Source organism: Bombina bombina, chromosome 5 (genome assembly GCF_027579735.1).
Source record: "Bombina bombina isolate aBomBom1 chromosome 5, aBomBom1.pri, whole genome shotgun sequence".
Taxonomy (NCBI): domain Eukaryota; kingdom Metazoa; phylum Chordata; class Amphibia; order Anura; family Bombinatoridae; genus Bombina; species Bombina bombina.
Window position 1 is genome coordinate 774419946 of NC_069503.1, and position 17811 is coordinate 774437756.

A 17811-nucleotide genomic window follows, 5' to 3' on the forward strand; every position below is an offset into this window, starting at 1 on the left:
GGAAAGCAGGTTCCCTGGGAGAGATGATCTAGAGACAACCACCATTAAAGAGAATCCCTTGTCTCCTGCTCCGGTAGTATTTGAGGAGACAAGTCTGCATAATCTCAGTTCCATTGCTTGAGCATGTTTAACTGCAGAGGTCTGAGGTGAAACTGAGCAAAAGGGATGATGTCCATTGCCGCCACCATCAGCCCGATTACCTCCATGCACTGAGCCACTGATGGCCGAGGAGTGGACTGCAGAACTAGACAAGTATCAAAAATCTTTGATTTCCTGACTTCTGTCAGAAAAATCTTCATTGATATGGAATCTATTATTGTTCCTAAGAAAGATACCCTTGTGTTTGGAACTAAGCAACTCTTTTCCAAACTTAACTTCCAACCGTGAGATTGCAGGAAGGATAACAACATTTCCGTGTGGAATCTTGCTTGTTGAAAGGATGGTGCCTGGACCAAGATGTCGTCCAGATAGGGCGCCACTGAAATGCCCCGTAAACGAAGCACCACCAACAGTGATCCAAGAATCTTTGAGAAAATTCTGGGAGCTGTAGCAAGACCGAAGGGAAGAGCCACGAACTGGAAGTGTTTACCTAGAAAGGCAAACCTTAGAAACTTGTTATGATCCTTGTGAATAGGAACATGTAGGTATGCGTCCTTTAATTCCACTGTTGTCATGAATTGACCCTCTTGGACCAAAGGAAGAATGGAATGAATAGTTTCCATCTTGACGGACGGTAAACTGAGGAATTTGTTTAGACTCTTGAGATCTAAAATTGGTCTGAAGGTTCCCTCTTTTTCGGGAACCACGAACAGGTTGGAATAAAATCCCGCCCCTGTTCCTGTATCGGAAAAAAGTAACTATTACTCCCAGGTCGGAAAGGTCTCTTTCACAGTGTAAGAACGCCTCTCTTTTTGTCTGGTCTACAGATAATCTTGAAAGCAGATAACTGCCTCTGGAAGGAAAACTTTTGAACTCTAGTTTGTATCCCTGGGATGCTATGTCTACAGCCCAGGGAACCCGGAACATCTCGAACCCAAGCCTGAACGAAGAAGGAAAGTCTGCCCCCTACAAGATCCGGTCCCGGATTGGGGGCATGCCATTCATGCTGTTTTTGATTCAATAGCAGCTTCTTGGATTGTTTCCCCTTATTCCAAGATTGATTGGGTCTCCGTGATGGCTTAGACTGTTCCTGCTTGGAAGCGGAAGAGGAAAAATTTCCCTTGAAATTTTCGAAAAGAACGAAAATTACTCTGATGTTCCTTCTGTCTGTTTCTCTTATCCTGCGGGAGAAGATGAACCTTACCTCCCGTAAAATCAGAAATTATTTCCGTCAAGCCAGGTCCAAACAAGGTTTTCCCCTTATAAGGAATCACTAGAAGCATAGACTTAGAGGATACATCTGCAGACAAAGGCTTAACCATAAGGCTCTGTGTGCTAGAACAGAGAAACCTGAAATCTTTGCTCCCAGTTTGATAACTTGAAGGGAAGAATCCGTAATAAAGGAATTAGCCAATTTAAGAGCTTTAACCCTATCCTGGATCTCATCCAGGGGAGTGTCTGTTCTAATAGCATCAGAAAACGCATCAAACCAATATGCTGCCGCACTGGTAATGGTAGCAATGCACACAGCTGGATGCCATTGTAAACCCTGGTGTACATATATCTTTTTGAGTAACCACTATAATTTCTTGTCCATAGGATCTTTAAAAGCACAACTATCCTCTATGGATATAGTAGTTCTCTTAGCCAGAGTGGAAACCGCTCATTCCACCTTGGGGACTGTTTGCCAAGCCTCCTTGACAGAGTTGGCTATGGGGAACATCTTTTTAAATAATGGCAGATGGAGAAAAAGGGATACCCAGTCTCTCCCACTCCTTAGTAATTATCTCAGAAGCTCGGTCTGGTACCGGAAACACATTTATCGAGGAAGGTACCTCAAAATATTTGTTAAGTTACTGGATTTCATAGGATTAACAACAACCGTGGAGTTGCTGTCGTCCAATGTAGCTAAAACCTCCTTAAGTAGCAGAGGGAGGTGTTCTAGCTCAAACCTGAAGGATACTACTTCAGTATCATTAAGAGGAATTACACTATCAGAATCTGAAATTTCACCTTCAGATGCTACTACGGTATCCCCCTCCTCAGGCTTCTGGGAGGGGGCATCCGCAATAGCAATTACTGCGTCAGAAACCTTGCTTACTGAATGTCTGATTTTCCTCTTATGCTTTCCCTGTAACATAGGAAAAGCAGACAACGCATCTGAAACTGCAGAAGACATGAGAGAAGTGATGTCATTTAAAGTAACTCCACCGGGAGCTAGAGAGGAAACGCAGGGCACTGCATGTGAGGGCGGTAAAATTTGGGACGCTTGAGGAGAAAGCTGCGGCATATATTGAACATTGTCATTAGATTCCTGAACAGCATCCTCTTTAGAAAATGTCCTCTCAATACACGAGGAACAGAAAGGGATTGGTGGTTCCACATTGGCATCAAAACATAAGGAACAAGTGACAGCTTGTAAGGCCTCTTGGACCATTCTGACTCACAATTAAACAATTTTTCAGAAAAGGTAAAAATCTTTTAATAAAATCAAGTATACAAAAAAAGTTACTGTCCCTTTAAATTTTAAATGGTAATTTTTTTCATTTTAATCATTTAATAAGGCTAGACAGGATAGAAGGCTAGATTAACACTGCAAAGCACCTCTACCTGACCGCTGAAACCTCTGAGCAGGAGCCATTCCCACACTGTCAGATCCGGCACTCGTAGCAGCAGAAGAGTACAGTCTCTGTCTAAATACACATATGAGTTATGAGATGCATATTAGAAAGAGATCACATAAGAACTTCACCCTCCGTTGTCAGAAGTGAAGGGAAAAAGGCGCGCATACACAATTGCCGCCTCCTCACGTCCCGCCCATCGTGGGCGTAGCCAATGTAACTATCTCCTGTTCTGTATACTTAATAAAGTAAATGCCGGGGGATATATTCACCGCCAAAAGCATAACCTGCCCCAGTGCCTGCGACTCTGCTGTCCATAGTTTCTCCTGATAACAAGGAGAATTTATGTATTATAACATAAAGTGTCCATTTATTAATAAAAGCATCCTTATATGTCCCTCATATGAAGTAATGTGCCCAACTTTTTCTGAACTCTGTTATCCCAAAAAATCAAAGTCAGCACTTACCTCCTCTTTTGCTTGACAGCAATGCAAGTCCCAGGTTTAAGAGGTCCTATCCCTCACATGCACCTGTGACAAAAAGAAAGGACTGAGTAATACTTCTCAGTTTTTCAGAATTAGGGCAGCATCAGTATGGGAGGCGCAGTGAGAATTATGTCCCACAAGTTCTCATTGCTCTAAAGCCACCACTGCTCTACTGAAGAGCCTGATATGGACTACGGCTACACCCCAGAACAAAGCAGCACAATCCTGTGCTATCTTAAAATAATAAACTCTTGATTGAAGAATCTTTTCTAACACCTAATTTACCAACTCCTTGCTCTTAACGTAGGCAAAGAGAATGACTGGGTTGGGAGGGAAGGGAGGTGATATTTAACAGCTTTTCTGTGGTGCTCTTTGCCGCCTCCTGCAGGGCAGGAGTGGTATTCCCAATAGTAATTAAGATGATCCTTGGACTCATCGTGTCATTAAAAAGAAAATAGTGCATAGAAAACAAATATTTATTGACAGATAACAGAAGACATAATCTTACTGCCTAGTTTTGCTGAAGAGATTGCTTTAACTATGCAACTTGAAGAGACCTGTGTATATAATACACTGGTAACTGTAAGAAGGGACTCCATCTTTCAGTTTACCATAGAGCCTTCAGATCCAAAACTGGCCTCCAAAGCAAGAAAAAAAAAGAGAGACAGGTACTTCTTGTTAGTTGACAGTGTGCTTAGTTTGCCATATCCCAGAGGGCAAAGCAAGGCAGAAGAGCCAAAGTTTTCAATTCCAGATAATATCCAACTGAGATGAATTCGGAACTTGTATTTGCTCAGACGTCTCTGTACTTGGCAAATATGGCTGACAGAAAAGGCATCAGAACATGTGCACCGTAATTGTTAATGAGTTGTACCAGATCTCCTGCATCTTCTACCTCTATCATGGGTTTGTGCCTTCCAAATTTGCATTTAAAATAAATCTATTTTAATTCTAAAACTGTTACTAGTGTCTGTCAATATAAGAGGTTGTTTTTTTTGTATTTTAGGTGCCTAAGAAATAAGATTATTCTTACCTTAAAAGTATTCTTAGCAAGATTCGTATGCCACTTTACAGATCACTAGTTAGGTCTCACCTTGAATATTGTGTACAATTCTGGAGATCTCCTAAAGGATATAAATGAACTAGAAACTGTCCAGATGAGGGCTACTAAAATGGTACATGGTCTAAAATATATAATGTACAAAGAAAGACTCTTTGATCTAAATATCTGCAGTTTAGAGGAGAGAAGAGAACAAGGTAAAATTATAAAAACCTTCAAATATATGAAGGTAGTTAAAGTGGAAGATGAAAGCATTTCCACAATGAAAAGAAAAAGAAATACCAACACAAGGGCTCACAATTTTAAGCTAGAGGGTAGCAGATGCAGGACAAATGTAAGAAAGCAGTTTTGTACAGAAAGGGTGGTGGATTCATGGAATAAACTTCCAATTGAGGTGGTAAACACACAAACTGCTAAACAATAAAAAAATGTCTGGGACACACGTTATCCTAAGAAATAAGTAACATGTAATATGAGTAGATTTGATTGGCATATTGTTTCTTATCTATTGTCAAATTCTATGCTTCATGACATTGGGAAATAAAATATTTGCAATTCCTGGTTGTCTCAAACATGGTTGTCTGAAATTGCAGACCCAAGATTTTATTTTTAGAGCAGGAATCTGTTTCCCAGTGTACCTATAGCCTTTGCATTAGTTTTCATTTTTTTTAGTAGCTGCAGACATCCAAAAAATTTCACTTTTTTAAAATCTGTAAATAAAGGCACAATCATTTGTGCTTTATTTTAATCAGCAAAAGCTTGAAACACATTGTAAGATTCTAAAACCCTGACTTCAATTACAGAAAACACCAAAACTAGAGTGTAGAACAATGCTTCCTGCTGCTGCAAAATAAACAAACAAAAAAAACCTTCTTAACCGGGTATATCCGTCAAATATCGCTAAATGCCGAAAGCATACACTGTCGGCATTTAATATTGCACAAGCAGTTCTGATGAACTGCTTGTGTAATGCCGCCCCGTGCAGATTTGTGGCCTAGCAGGGGGTGTCAATCAACCCGATCGTGTAGGATCGGGCTGATTGATGTCCGAAGCCTCAGAGGCAGCGGACCAGTTAAGGAGCAGCGGTCTTAAGACCGCTACTTCATAACTGCAGTTTCTGGTGAGCCTGAAGCCTCGCGCAGAAACAGGGGATCGGCCCCTAAAACTTCACCAAAAGACCAGAGCATTTTTAATATTTTTTCCATCACTACATTTATACAGAAATAGAGCCTTTTTTATATTTACCTATCAAAACTATATATTTTTTTTTAGTAGACAACCCAAAGTATTGATCTAGGCCCATTTTGGTATATTTCATGCCACCATTTCACCACCAAATGCGATCAAATAAAAAAAATCGTTAACTTTTTCACAAACTGAAATTATTTATAAACAGCTTGTGCAATCATGGCACAAATGGTTGTAAAAGCTTCTCTGGGATCCCCTTTGTTCAGAATAAGCAGACATATATGGCTTTGCCATTGCTATTTAGTAATTAGAAGGCTGCTAATTGCAGCTGCCCACCACACTTTTATTATTCCCAGCAGTGAAGGGGTTGCTTGTAAGGTTAATTTTAGCTTTAGTGTAGAGATTACCTTCCCACCTGACACTACCCACCCCCTGATCCCTACCTGATCCCTCTCAAACAGCTTTCTTCCCTCCCCCACCCCCCAATGGTCACCCCATCTTAAGTACTGGCGGAAAGTCTGCCAATATGAAAATATAAGGCTTTTTTTTAATACATTTTTTTCTATTTTCTGCAGAGTAGGATTCTCTCTTACCCCCCAAACCTTCCTGATCCCTCCAAAACAGCTCTCTAAACCTCCCCCCTCTACCTATTAACCGCCATCTTAGGTACCAACAGATGTCCGCCAGTACCCAGTTTGCTATAATTTGTATTTATTTTGTTTTAAAAAAAATAAAAAAACATTTTTTCCTGTAGTGTAGCTGCCTCCCCAGATCGCTTTCCCACCTTCTAATACCCTTTCCACTACAGGAGCCTCTTCTCCCTATTTCCCACTCACTGCTGCTGTAATTTTTTTTCTGTATTGTAGCAGTTCCACCCGCTCCCGCCCCCTCCAGTGATGGGCTGCCTAACTGCCTCCCTCCTAACCCTCTCACACCAATGATCGTCACCATCGATGTCCGTTGCAGCAAGGCCCACAGAGTGGCCCTCTCTGCATCAGTAACTCTGCCCGTCTATTTCTGCATTGCCCCACTCTGCAGAGTTAAGGGCTTAACGACCAGCGTCGTACATGGTACGGCAGTGGTCGTTAATGGTCTGCTCCATCTGTTTTCCCCCCAAAATATTTAAAACCCCCTTAGCCATTATTAGGGGGAATCATTTTTTTGCGAGTCCAGCTGTGGCGGCATAAACCTTAGGGGGGCAGAATACTGATAAATTTAGACAAAGGAAAGGACTTAAATATTTTTTTGGAACATAAAGCAGTTTTTATATTTGACAAACTCATAAAAAACTATTGCTTTTTTTGTTTTGTTTGTTTTGTTAGTACTTGATAGTACAAGTAAGATATTGCTGTGTGTTTTGTGCTTGACTCCGTATTACAAGTGGAACAGTGTTTAAATTACCGCAAGGTAATTTGTGCTTCCTATACTTTCAATGGGTCCGTCGAGTGAAAAACATAAATTATGGTTACCTAATCATTTCATTTCCATCGAGGGAAGGAGAGTCCACGGCTTCATTCATTACTATTGGGAATTAAGAACCTGGCCACCAGGAGGAGGCAAAGACACCCTAGCCAAAGGCCTAAATACCTCCCCCACTTCCCTCATCCCCCAGTCATTCTGCCAAGGGAACAAGGAACAGTAGGAGAAATATCAGGGTAAAAAAGGTGCCAGAAGAAGAATAAATTTAGGGCCGCCCAACGGAGATACGGGCGGAAGCCGTGTACTCTCCTCCCCTCGATGGAAATTAATTTATCAGGTAAGCATAATTTATGTTTTCCATCTAAAGGGGAGGAGAGTCCACGGCTTCATTCATTACTATTGGCAACATATACCCAAACTCTAGAGGACACTGAATGAAACCGGGAGGGCAAAAGGCGGACCCTAATCTAAGGGACCACAGCCTGCAAAACACCCCTAATCTGCCCCCCTACACTGCCGCCACCTACTTTATACTTATTAACCCCTAAACCGCCGCACTGACACCGCCACTACCTACATTATACGTATTAACCCCTAAACCGCAGCTCCCGGACCCCGCTGCAACTAAATAAAATGTTTAACCCCTAAACCGCCGCTCCTGGACCCCGCCACAATGAAATAAAATGTTTAACCCCTAAACCACCGCTCCCGGACCCGGCCGCAACAAAATAAAATGTTTAACCCCTAAACGCTCCTGGAGCCCACCGCCCCCTACATTAAACTTATTAAAACCTATCCTGCACCCCCTACACCGCCGCCACCTACATTAAACTTATTAACCCCTATCCTGCCCCCCCTACATCGTCGCCACTATATTAAAGTTATTAACCCCTAAACCTAAGTCTAACCCTAACCCTAACACCCCTCTAACTTAAATATTATTTAAATTAATCTAAATAAAATGACTATTATTAACTAAATTATTCCTATTTAAAACTAAATACTTACCTGTAAAATAAACCCTAAGATAGCTACAATATAACTAATAATTACATTGTAGCTATTTTAGGGTTTATTTTTATTTTGCAGGCAACTTTGTATCTATTTTAACTAGGTAAAATAGTTATTAAATAGTTATTAACTATTTAATAACCACCTAGCTAAAATAAATACAAATTTACCTGTAAAATAAACCCTAACCTAAGTTACAATTACACCTAACACTATACTACAATTAAATAAATTAAATTAATTAAATACAATTATCTACAATTAAATAAAATTAACTAGTTAAGTACAAAACCCCCCACTAAATTACAGAAAATAAAAAAAATTACAAGTTTAAACTAATTACACCTAATCTAAGCCCCCTAATAAAATAAAAAAATCCCCCCAAAATAATAAAACTCCCTACCCTATACTAAATTACAAATAGCCCTTAAAAGGGCTTTTTGTGGGGCATTGCCCCAAAGTAATCAGCTCTTTTACCTGTAAAAAAAAGAAATACACCCCCCCAACATTAAAACCCACCACCCACACACCCAACCCTACTCTAAAACCCACCCAAACCCCCCTTAAAAAAAACTAACACTAACCCCCTGAAGATCACCCTACCTTGAGTCTCCTTCACCCTTCCGGGCCTAAGTCCTCAACGAATCCGGGCGAAGTGGACCTCCAGATGGGCAGAAGTCTTCATCCAATCTGGCCAGAAGAGGTCCTCCAGATGGGCAGAAGTCTTCATCCAGGCGGCATCTTCTATCTTCTTCCATCTGACGAGGAGCGGCTCCATCTTGAAGACATCCAACTCGGAGCATCCATTGATCCCGACGACTATACAACGAATGACGGTTCCTTTAAATGACGTCATCCAAGATGGCATCCCTTGAATTCCAATTGGCTGATAGAATTCTATCAGCCAATCGGAATTAAGGTAGGAAAAATCCAATAGGATTGACCTTGCATTCTATTTTCTGTTCCGATCAGCCAATAGAATGCAAGGTCAATCCTATGGGCTGATTGGATCAGCCAATAGGATTTTTCCTACCTTAATTCCGATTGGCTGATAGAATCCTATAAGCCAATCGGAATTCAAGGGACGCCATCTTGGATGACGTCATTTAAAGGAACCTTCATTCAGTGTTAGAACGTCGATGGAAGAGGATGCTCTGCGTCGGATGGATTGAAGATGGACCCGCTCCGCTCCGGATGGATGAAGATAGAAGATGCCGCCTGGATGAAGCCTTCTGCCGGTCTGGACACCCTAGCCAAAGGCCTAAATACTTCCCCCACTTCCCTCACCCCCCAGTCATTCTGCCAAGGGAACAAGGAACAGTAGGAGAAATATCAGGGTAAAAAAGGTGCCAGAAGAAGAATAAATTTAGGGCCGCCCAACGGAGATACGGGCGGAAGCCGTGTACTCTCCTCCCCTCAATGGAAATTAATTTATCAGGTAAGCATAATTTATGTTTTCCATCTAAAGGGGAGGAGAGTCCACGGCTTCATTCATTACTATTGGCAACATATACCCAAACTCTAGAGGACACTGAATGAAACCGGGAGGGCAAAAGGCGGAGCCTAATCTGAGGGCACCACAGCCTGCAAAACACCCCTAATCTGCCCCCCTACACTGCCGCCACCTACTTTATACTTATTAACCCCTAAACCGCCGCACTGACACCGCCACTACCTACATTATATGTATTAACCCCTAAACCGCCGCTCCCAGACCCCGCTGCAACTAAATAAAATGTTTAACCCCTAAACCGCCGCTCCTGGACCCCGCCACAATGAAATAAAATGTTTAACCCCTAAACCGCCACTCCCGGACCCCGCCGCAACAAAATAAAATGTTTAACCCCTGAACCGCCGCTCCTGGAGCCCACCGCCCCCTACATTAAACTTATTAACACCTATCCTGCACCCCCCTACACCGCCGCCACCTACATTAAACTTATTAACCCCTATCCTGCCCCCCCTACATCGTCGCCACTATATTAAAGTTATTAACCCCTAAACCTAAGTCTAACCCTAACCCTAACACCCCTCTAACTTAAATATTATTTAAATTAATCTAAATAAAATTACTATTATTAACTAAATTATTCCTATTTAAAACTAAATACTTACCTGTAAAATAAACCCTAAGATAGCTACAATATAACTAATAATTACATTGTAGCTATTTTAGGGTTTATTTTTATTTTGCAGGCAACTTTGTATCTATTTTAACTAGGTAAAATAGTTATTAAATAGTTATTAACTATTTAATAACCACCTAGCTAAAATAAATACAAATTTACCTGTAAAATAAACCCTAACCTAAGTTACAATTACACCTAACACTATACTACAATTAAATAAATTAAATTAATTAAATACAATTATCTACAATTAAATAAAATTAACTAGTTAAGTACAAAACCCCCCACTAAATTACAGAAAATAAAAAAATTACAAGAAGTTTAAACTAATTACACCTAATCTAAGCCCCCTAATAAAATAAAAAATCCCCCCAAAATAATAAAACTCCCTACCCTATACTAAATTACAAATAGCCCTTAAAAGGGCTTTTTGTGGGGCATTGCCCCAAAGTAATCAGCTCTTTTACCTGTAAAAAAAGAAATACACCCCCCCAACATTAAAACCCACACACCCAACCCTACTCTAAAACCCACCCAAACCCCCCTTAAAAAAACCTAACACTAACCCCCTGAAGATCACCCTACCTTGAGTCGCCTTCACCCTTCCGGGCCTAAGTCCTCAACGAATCCGGGCGAAGTGGTCCTCCAGATGGGCAGAAGTCTTCATCCAATCCGGCCAGAAGAGGTCCTCCAGATGGGCAGAAGTCTTCATCCAGACGGCATCTTCTATCTTCTTCCATCTGACGAGGAGCGGCTCCATCTTGAAGACATCCAACTCGGAGCATCCATTGATCCCGACGACTAAACAACGAATGACGGTTCCTTTAAATGACGTCATCCAAGATGGGGTCCCTTGAATTCCAATTGGCTGATAGAATTCTATCAGCCAATCAGAATTAAGGTAGGAAAAATCCAATAGGATTGACCTTGCATTCTATTTTCTGTTCCGATCAGCCAATAGAATGCAAGGTCAATCCTATGGGCTGATTGGATCAGCCAATCGGATTGAACTTCAATCCGATTGGCTGATTGCATCAGCCAATAGGATTTTTCCTACCTTAATTCCGATTGGCTGATAGAATCCTATAAGCCAATCGGAATTCAAGGGACGCCATCTTGGATGACGTCATTTAAAGGAACCTTCATTCAGTGTTAGAACGTCTCCGGATGGATGAAGATAGAAGATACCGCCTGGATGAAGCCTTCTGCCGGTCTGTATGTCCTCTTCTGCCCGGATAGGATGAAGACTTCTGTCGGTCTGGAGGTCCACTTGTGCCCGGCTGGGTGAAGACGGCTCAAGGTAGGGTGATCTTCAGGGGGTTAGTTTTAGTTTTTTTTAAGGGGGGATTGGGTGGGTTTTGAATGTTTTTTTACAGGTAAAAGAGCTGATTAAGGGCTATTTGTAATTTAGTATAGGGTAGGGAATTTTATTATTTTGGAGGGCTTTTTTATTTTATTAGGGGGCTTAGATTAGGTGTAATTAGCTTAAAATTCTTGTAATTCTTTTTTTATTTTCTGTAATTTAGTGGTTTTTTTTTGTACTTTAGTTAATTTTAGTTCATTTTAATTAGTTTTATTTAATTGTAGTTAATTTATGTAATTAATTTAATGATAGTGTAGTGTTAGGTGTAATTGTAACTTAGGTTAGGTTTTATTTTACAGGTAATTTTGTATTTATTTTAGCTAGGTAGTTATTAAATAGTTAATAACTATTTAATAAATATTGTACCTAGTTAAAATAAATACAAAGTTGCCTGTAAAATAAAAATAAATCCTAAAATAGCTAAAATTAAATTATTAATTGTATATTGTAGCTATATTAGGGTTTATTTTATAGGTAAGTATCTAGTTTTAAATAGGAATTATTTAGTTAATAATAGTAATATTTATTTAGATTTATTTTAAATATATTTAAGTTAGGGGGTGTTAGGGTTAGACTTAGGTTTAGGGGTTAATTACTTTATTAAAGTGGTGGCTGTGTAGGGGGGGCAGGATAGGGGTTAATATGTATAATGTAGGTGGCGGTGGGCTCCGTGAGCGGCGGTTTAGGGGTTAAAAAATGTATTTAGTTGCGGCAGGGTCTGAGATCGGCAGGATAGGGGTTAATATGTATAATGTAGGTGGCGGCGGGATCCGGGAGCGGCGGTTTAGAGGTTAATATATTTATTATAGTTGCGGCGGGGTCCGGGAGTTGCGGTTTAGGGGTTAATACATTTATTATAGTTGCAGCGGGGTCCGGGAGCGGCGGTTTAGGGGTTAATATATTTATTATAGTTGGGGTGGGGTCCGTGAGCAGCGGTTTAGGGGTTAATAACTTTATTTAGTTGCGGGGGGCTCCTGGAGCGGCAGTATAGGGGGTAAAACAGTATAGTATAATGTGGGTGCTTAGTGACAGGCTAGCAAGAAATTTGAGAATAAGTCAATGAGCAGCGAGATCGATGACTGTTAGTTAACAACAGTCCACTGCTCATCACACCGTACTTGGTGCACGGCTTTTTGACAGCTTTCTTGATAAATTTGGCAAACGTATTCAGGTCCGCAGCGGCGATGTTAGGCGATCTTAGGCGAGCGTATTAGGGCCGTCGAATGCAGGTAAGTAGACAGCTTGATAAATAGAGGCCTAGGTGTTCAATCTCCACCCAGTCAGCCTCAGAGAATCTAGATTTCGATGTTGAAAGGGGCCCTGTGACAGCAGATCCCTGCGACAGGGTAACCTCCATGGCAGAGAGAATGACAACCCCACCAGATCCGCAAACCATGTCTTCCGCAGCCATGAAGGAGCAATCAGAATGGCCGGAGCCCGCTCCTGTTTTATGCGTGCCACTACGCGAGGTAGAAGTGGTAACGGTGGAAAAATGTAAGCTAGGCTGAATCCCCAAGGAACCACGAGGCATCTATCAGCTCAGCTAGAGGTAGCTTGCAAATGAGTCTGGACGCCATGAGATCTATCTTTGCAAACACCTTGGGGTGAAGAGACTATTACCACGGAAGAAAGGATTGTCTGCTGAGAAAGTCCGCTTCCCAGTTGTCCACACCTGGAATGTGAATCGCTGAAAGCAAGCAGTCTTGGGACTCCGCCCACTCCAGAATCTGAAACACCTCTCTCGTCGTGAGGAAGCTCCTCGTACCCCCCTGATGGTTGATGTAAGCCACCGAGGTAATGTTGTCGGTCTGGAATCTGATGAAACTGACCAACTCCAGAAAAGGCCATGCCATCAGAGCATTGCAAATTGCTCGTAGTTCTAGGATGTTAAGCGGAAGGAGAGATTCCTCCCTGGACCACTTCCCTTGTGCCATCCTGGCACCCCAAACAGCTCCCAATCCTGTCAGACTGGTGTCCGTGGGCAAAATCTCCCAGGACGGTCGCAAGAAGGATGTCCCCATGGACAGTTGCTCCGAACGAATCCACCAAGAGAGGGAGTTCTGAGTCCGAGCATCCATGGATATCAGCTGTGATAGATCTGAAAGATCTCCGTTCCACTGTCTCAACATGCAAAATTGAAGAGGTCTGAGATGGAACCTGGCGAATGGGATGACATCTATGCTTGACACCATGAGACTTATCACCTCCATACATTGAGCCACCGATGGGCTTGTGGAGGACTGTAGGGCCAGACAGGAGGATGCAAGTTTCCTGCGCCTCTGGTCTGTGAGAAATATATTCATGGACATAGAGTCTATTATCGTTCCCAGGAACTCCACCCTGTTGTTGGGAACCAGGGAACTCTTTCCTGAGTTGATTTTCCAACCGTGAGATTGAACCAGAAGAGCCCTCGAATGATCCGCTGCGAGGCTGAGCGACGGCACCTGCACTAGGATGTTGTCCAGGTAAGACGCCACCACAATGCCCCTGGAACTGGCCACTGCAAGCAGTGCCCCCAAAACCTTCATGAAGACTCTTGGGCCGTCGCCAGACCAAAAGGAAGGGCCACAAACTGAAAGTGTTAGTCCAGAAATGCAAATCTTAGGAACTTGAAGTGGTCCCTGGGAATTGGCACATGAAGGTAAGCATCCTTCAAATCTATAGTCATCATGAACTGTCCCTCTTGAACTAAGGATAGAATAGTTTTGAACGATGGAACACTCAGACTTTAGGTCCAGAATCGGGCAGAACGTGCCCTCCTTCTTTGGAACCACAAAAAGTTTGGAATAGTACCCTAGACCTCTGTCTGCTAGGGGTACTGGTATGATAACCCTGAGAAAGGCGAGATGTCTCACACACTCTAGAAAGGCCTCTCTCTTCTCTGGTCTTGAAGACAGGTTTGACAGGAGGAATCTGCCCTCGGGCGGATGGGATCTGAACCCTATCCTGTAACCCTGGGAGACCACTTCTAGAACCCAAGGGTCCTGAACGTCCTGCAACCATGCGTCTGAGAACAGAGATAATCTGCCCCCTACGTGATCCGGAGACCGGTCGGGGGCCACCTCTTCATGCCAATTTCGTCTAGGCGGGCTTCTTGCTCTGCTTGGACTTATTCCAAGATTGAGCCTGCTTCCAAGATCCCTGGGACTGGTCTGCTTTCGCGGAAGGTTGCTGGTGCAGGGCCTTGTCCACACGAAAGGGACGAAAAGCATATCCCTTAGGCTTAGCCTTCTTATCCTGCAGTAGGAAAGCTCCCTTGCCTCCCGTAACCGTGGATATAATCGAATCCAATCCTGGACTGAACAGGATATTTCCTTGAAAAGGTATGGACAACAGCCTCGCCTTAGAGGTCATGTCCGCAGACCAAGATTTTAGCCACAGAGCCCTGCATGCTAAAAGAGAAAATCCTGACACCTTAGCATTCAGGCGAATAATTTGAATATTGGCATTACAGATGAAAGAATTGGTGATCTTCAGCGCCTTAATCTTCTCTTGTATCTCGTTGATGGAAGCTTCCCCTCGACCATTTCACACAGGGATTCACACCAATATGTCGCAGCTCCAGCGACAGCCGCAACGGCCGCTGCTGGCTGAAAAATAAACCCTGTGTGCTGAAACATCCTTCTCAACATGTTTTCCAGCTTTTTATCCATGGGCTCTTTAAACGACAAATTATCCTCGAGGTAGATAGTCGTCCGCTTCGCGAGCATAGAAAAGGCCCCATCCACCTTAGGAATGGTCCCCCACAGCTCAAGCTGAGAGTCTGGAATGGGGAACAGTCTTTTAAAAGAAGAAGAAGGGGAAAAGGATGACCCTAATCACTCCCATTCATTCTTAATAATATTTGCCATCTTAACGGGAACCGGGAAGGACTGAGGCACTACCCTGTCCTCTTAGAAAATACAAAAAGACAGAAAGGGCGCCTCCTAGTGTAGCCAGTAGATATAGAGCATAAGAGTCTGGGTGGTGAAATAATACTCACAAAATGTGGCGGCAAAGATAGTGCCGAGGATAATAATCTGGGAACTCAGCAGTGTCCCAGTGTACTGTGCACAGACAAGGGCAGCTCCTCCTGGAATCAAGGGCAGATTCAGCAGTCTGGAAAATGAAGAATAGGGCGACTCCCAGTGCAATACAATAAAATGTATGGACCCCGTAAGCAAATCCCAAGTAGATGGGTACTCACAATGTGTAGCGCACACGATAGTGCAAGTTACGCTTACTGGGTATATTTCAGTGGCCCAGTGCACATGTGGATCGACAAAGGGTTTCCTCTGTTAACAAATACGAGCAGCAGAAAATGGACAGGAGACTCCAGGTATTTAAAAAATAAAGACCTTTATGTAATGCTAAAAACAATAGCAACTTACAACAATAAAAATATTATAAAATCAGTAAAACATGCTACGCGTTTCTCAGCGTTAACCACGCTGTTTCCTCAGGCTAGTTTACATGGAGTCTCCTGTCCATTTTCTGCTGCTCGTATTTGTTACCAGAGGAAACCCTTTGTCGATTCACATGTGCACTGGGCCATTGAAATATACCCAGTAAGCGTAACTTGCACTATCGTGTGCACTACACATTGTGAGTACCCATCCTCTTGGGATTTGCTTACGGGGGCCATACATTTAATTGTATTGCACTAGGAGTCGCCCTCTTCTTCCTTTTCCATGTTCCACCCTGTCCTCTTTGGAGTACTTAAGTCAAAAAGAATTTTGACCATGGACAAGATGCATTTACCTAGCACTTCCCTCTCCCCATGTTATTGTTGAAGCATCTTGTTGATATGGAATGGAGGTTAGGAAATAAAGTTAAAATTTAACTTTTATTACAACACTTTAAAATATAACACAGATAAAAATTAAAAACACAAACAGAACAAGGGCATTCACGAGTAATAGCACTTAGGTATTCAGGGAATAAAGGAATTCTCTTACTACAGAATAATGTGAGATAAGGGCTTACAGTTAGGTAAATTTACTAAGATATGCAAGATAGATTGTTTAAATTCAGCTTTTATAACATATGTGACCTGTCCTGAGTTGGTGAACAACTTATGAGTAGTTCACTAAATTATAATTTGTTACCAGAATAAAGATGCTCTTAGTTGGTTTGCTAGTAAGAAGTAATTAATATTTACATATGTCCAGACTTACAAAGTACTGCTGGATAGAGTATTTTGCACTATTAAAGTGGTGAATCTTTTATCTCACACACTGGCCCTTTAATAGGGTGAATGTTATAAGAGTTTATTACTCACCACATGTAAATTAGTACAGTTACAATTAGGATTTTCTGTCTCTTTATTTAGATAACATTCTTATCATAATTGTGAATACAGTTAGTGAATATGTTTATAAATTAATATTCCAGATTTGTTACCACATTTTTACTATGTAACTCACAGCTGAATATTTATTAAAGTATTTTGAATACAGGGTTATTAAATTGAACAGATACTAATATTATGTGATGTTTCCTGTCTCAGTGTGATTTATTTTAGTGTATCTTTACACCCCTGACTTGCTGATTTGAGTCAGGTTTACACCCAATGGCCTCTAGTTATCAAGCCGTCAACCTCAAATACGCTTGAATTCCGCAGCGTATTTGTGGCGAGGCTGATTCGCCTAAGTTATCAAGCCCTACACACCGGCAAAAGTAGAATTTTGTGACGTAAGCTTCGATCCGCCGGACACAGTCCAACACAGATAGATTCTTACGTCACTCCAGATGTTCCGAACGCAGGTTCGGCACAATCTGATTACTTTTGCTAGTTATCAAATGACTAGCAGGTACGCTCGGCACTTTTCCGGCCCAGCGTACCTGGTTTTCAATCCGCCGCTCTGGAGGCGGCGGAACCCATAGGAATCAATGGGAGTCTGACCATAGTGAAAGTTCATGTTCGCTGCTGCTATCCCATTGATTCCTATGGTAGTTTCTACACCTAACACCCTAACATGTACCCCGAGTCTAAACACCCCTAATCTGTCCCCCCCTACACCGCCGCAACTAAATAAATGTATTACCCCCTAAACCGCCGCTCCCGGAGCCCACCGCCACTCTAATAAACTGATTAACCCCTAAACCGCTGCTCCCGGACCCCGCCACAACTATAATAAATATGTTAACACCTAAACCGCCGCTCCCGGACCCCGCCGCAACTATAATAAAATTATTACCCCTAAACCTAAGTCTAACCCTAACACCCACCTAACTTAAATATTAATTAAATACATCTAAATACATATTATTCTTATTAACTAAATTAATCCTATTTAAAACTAAATACTTACCTATAAAATAAACCCCAATATAGCTACAATATAACTAATAATTATATTGTAGCTATTTTAGGATTTATTTTTATTTTACAGGCAAATTTCAATTTATTTTAACTAGGTACAATAGTTATTAAATAGTTATTAACTATTTAATA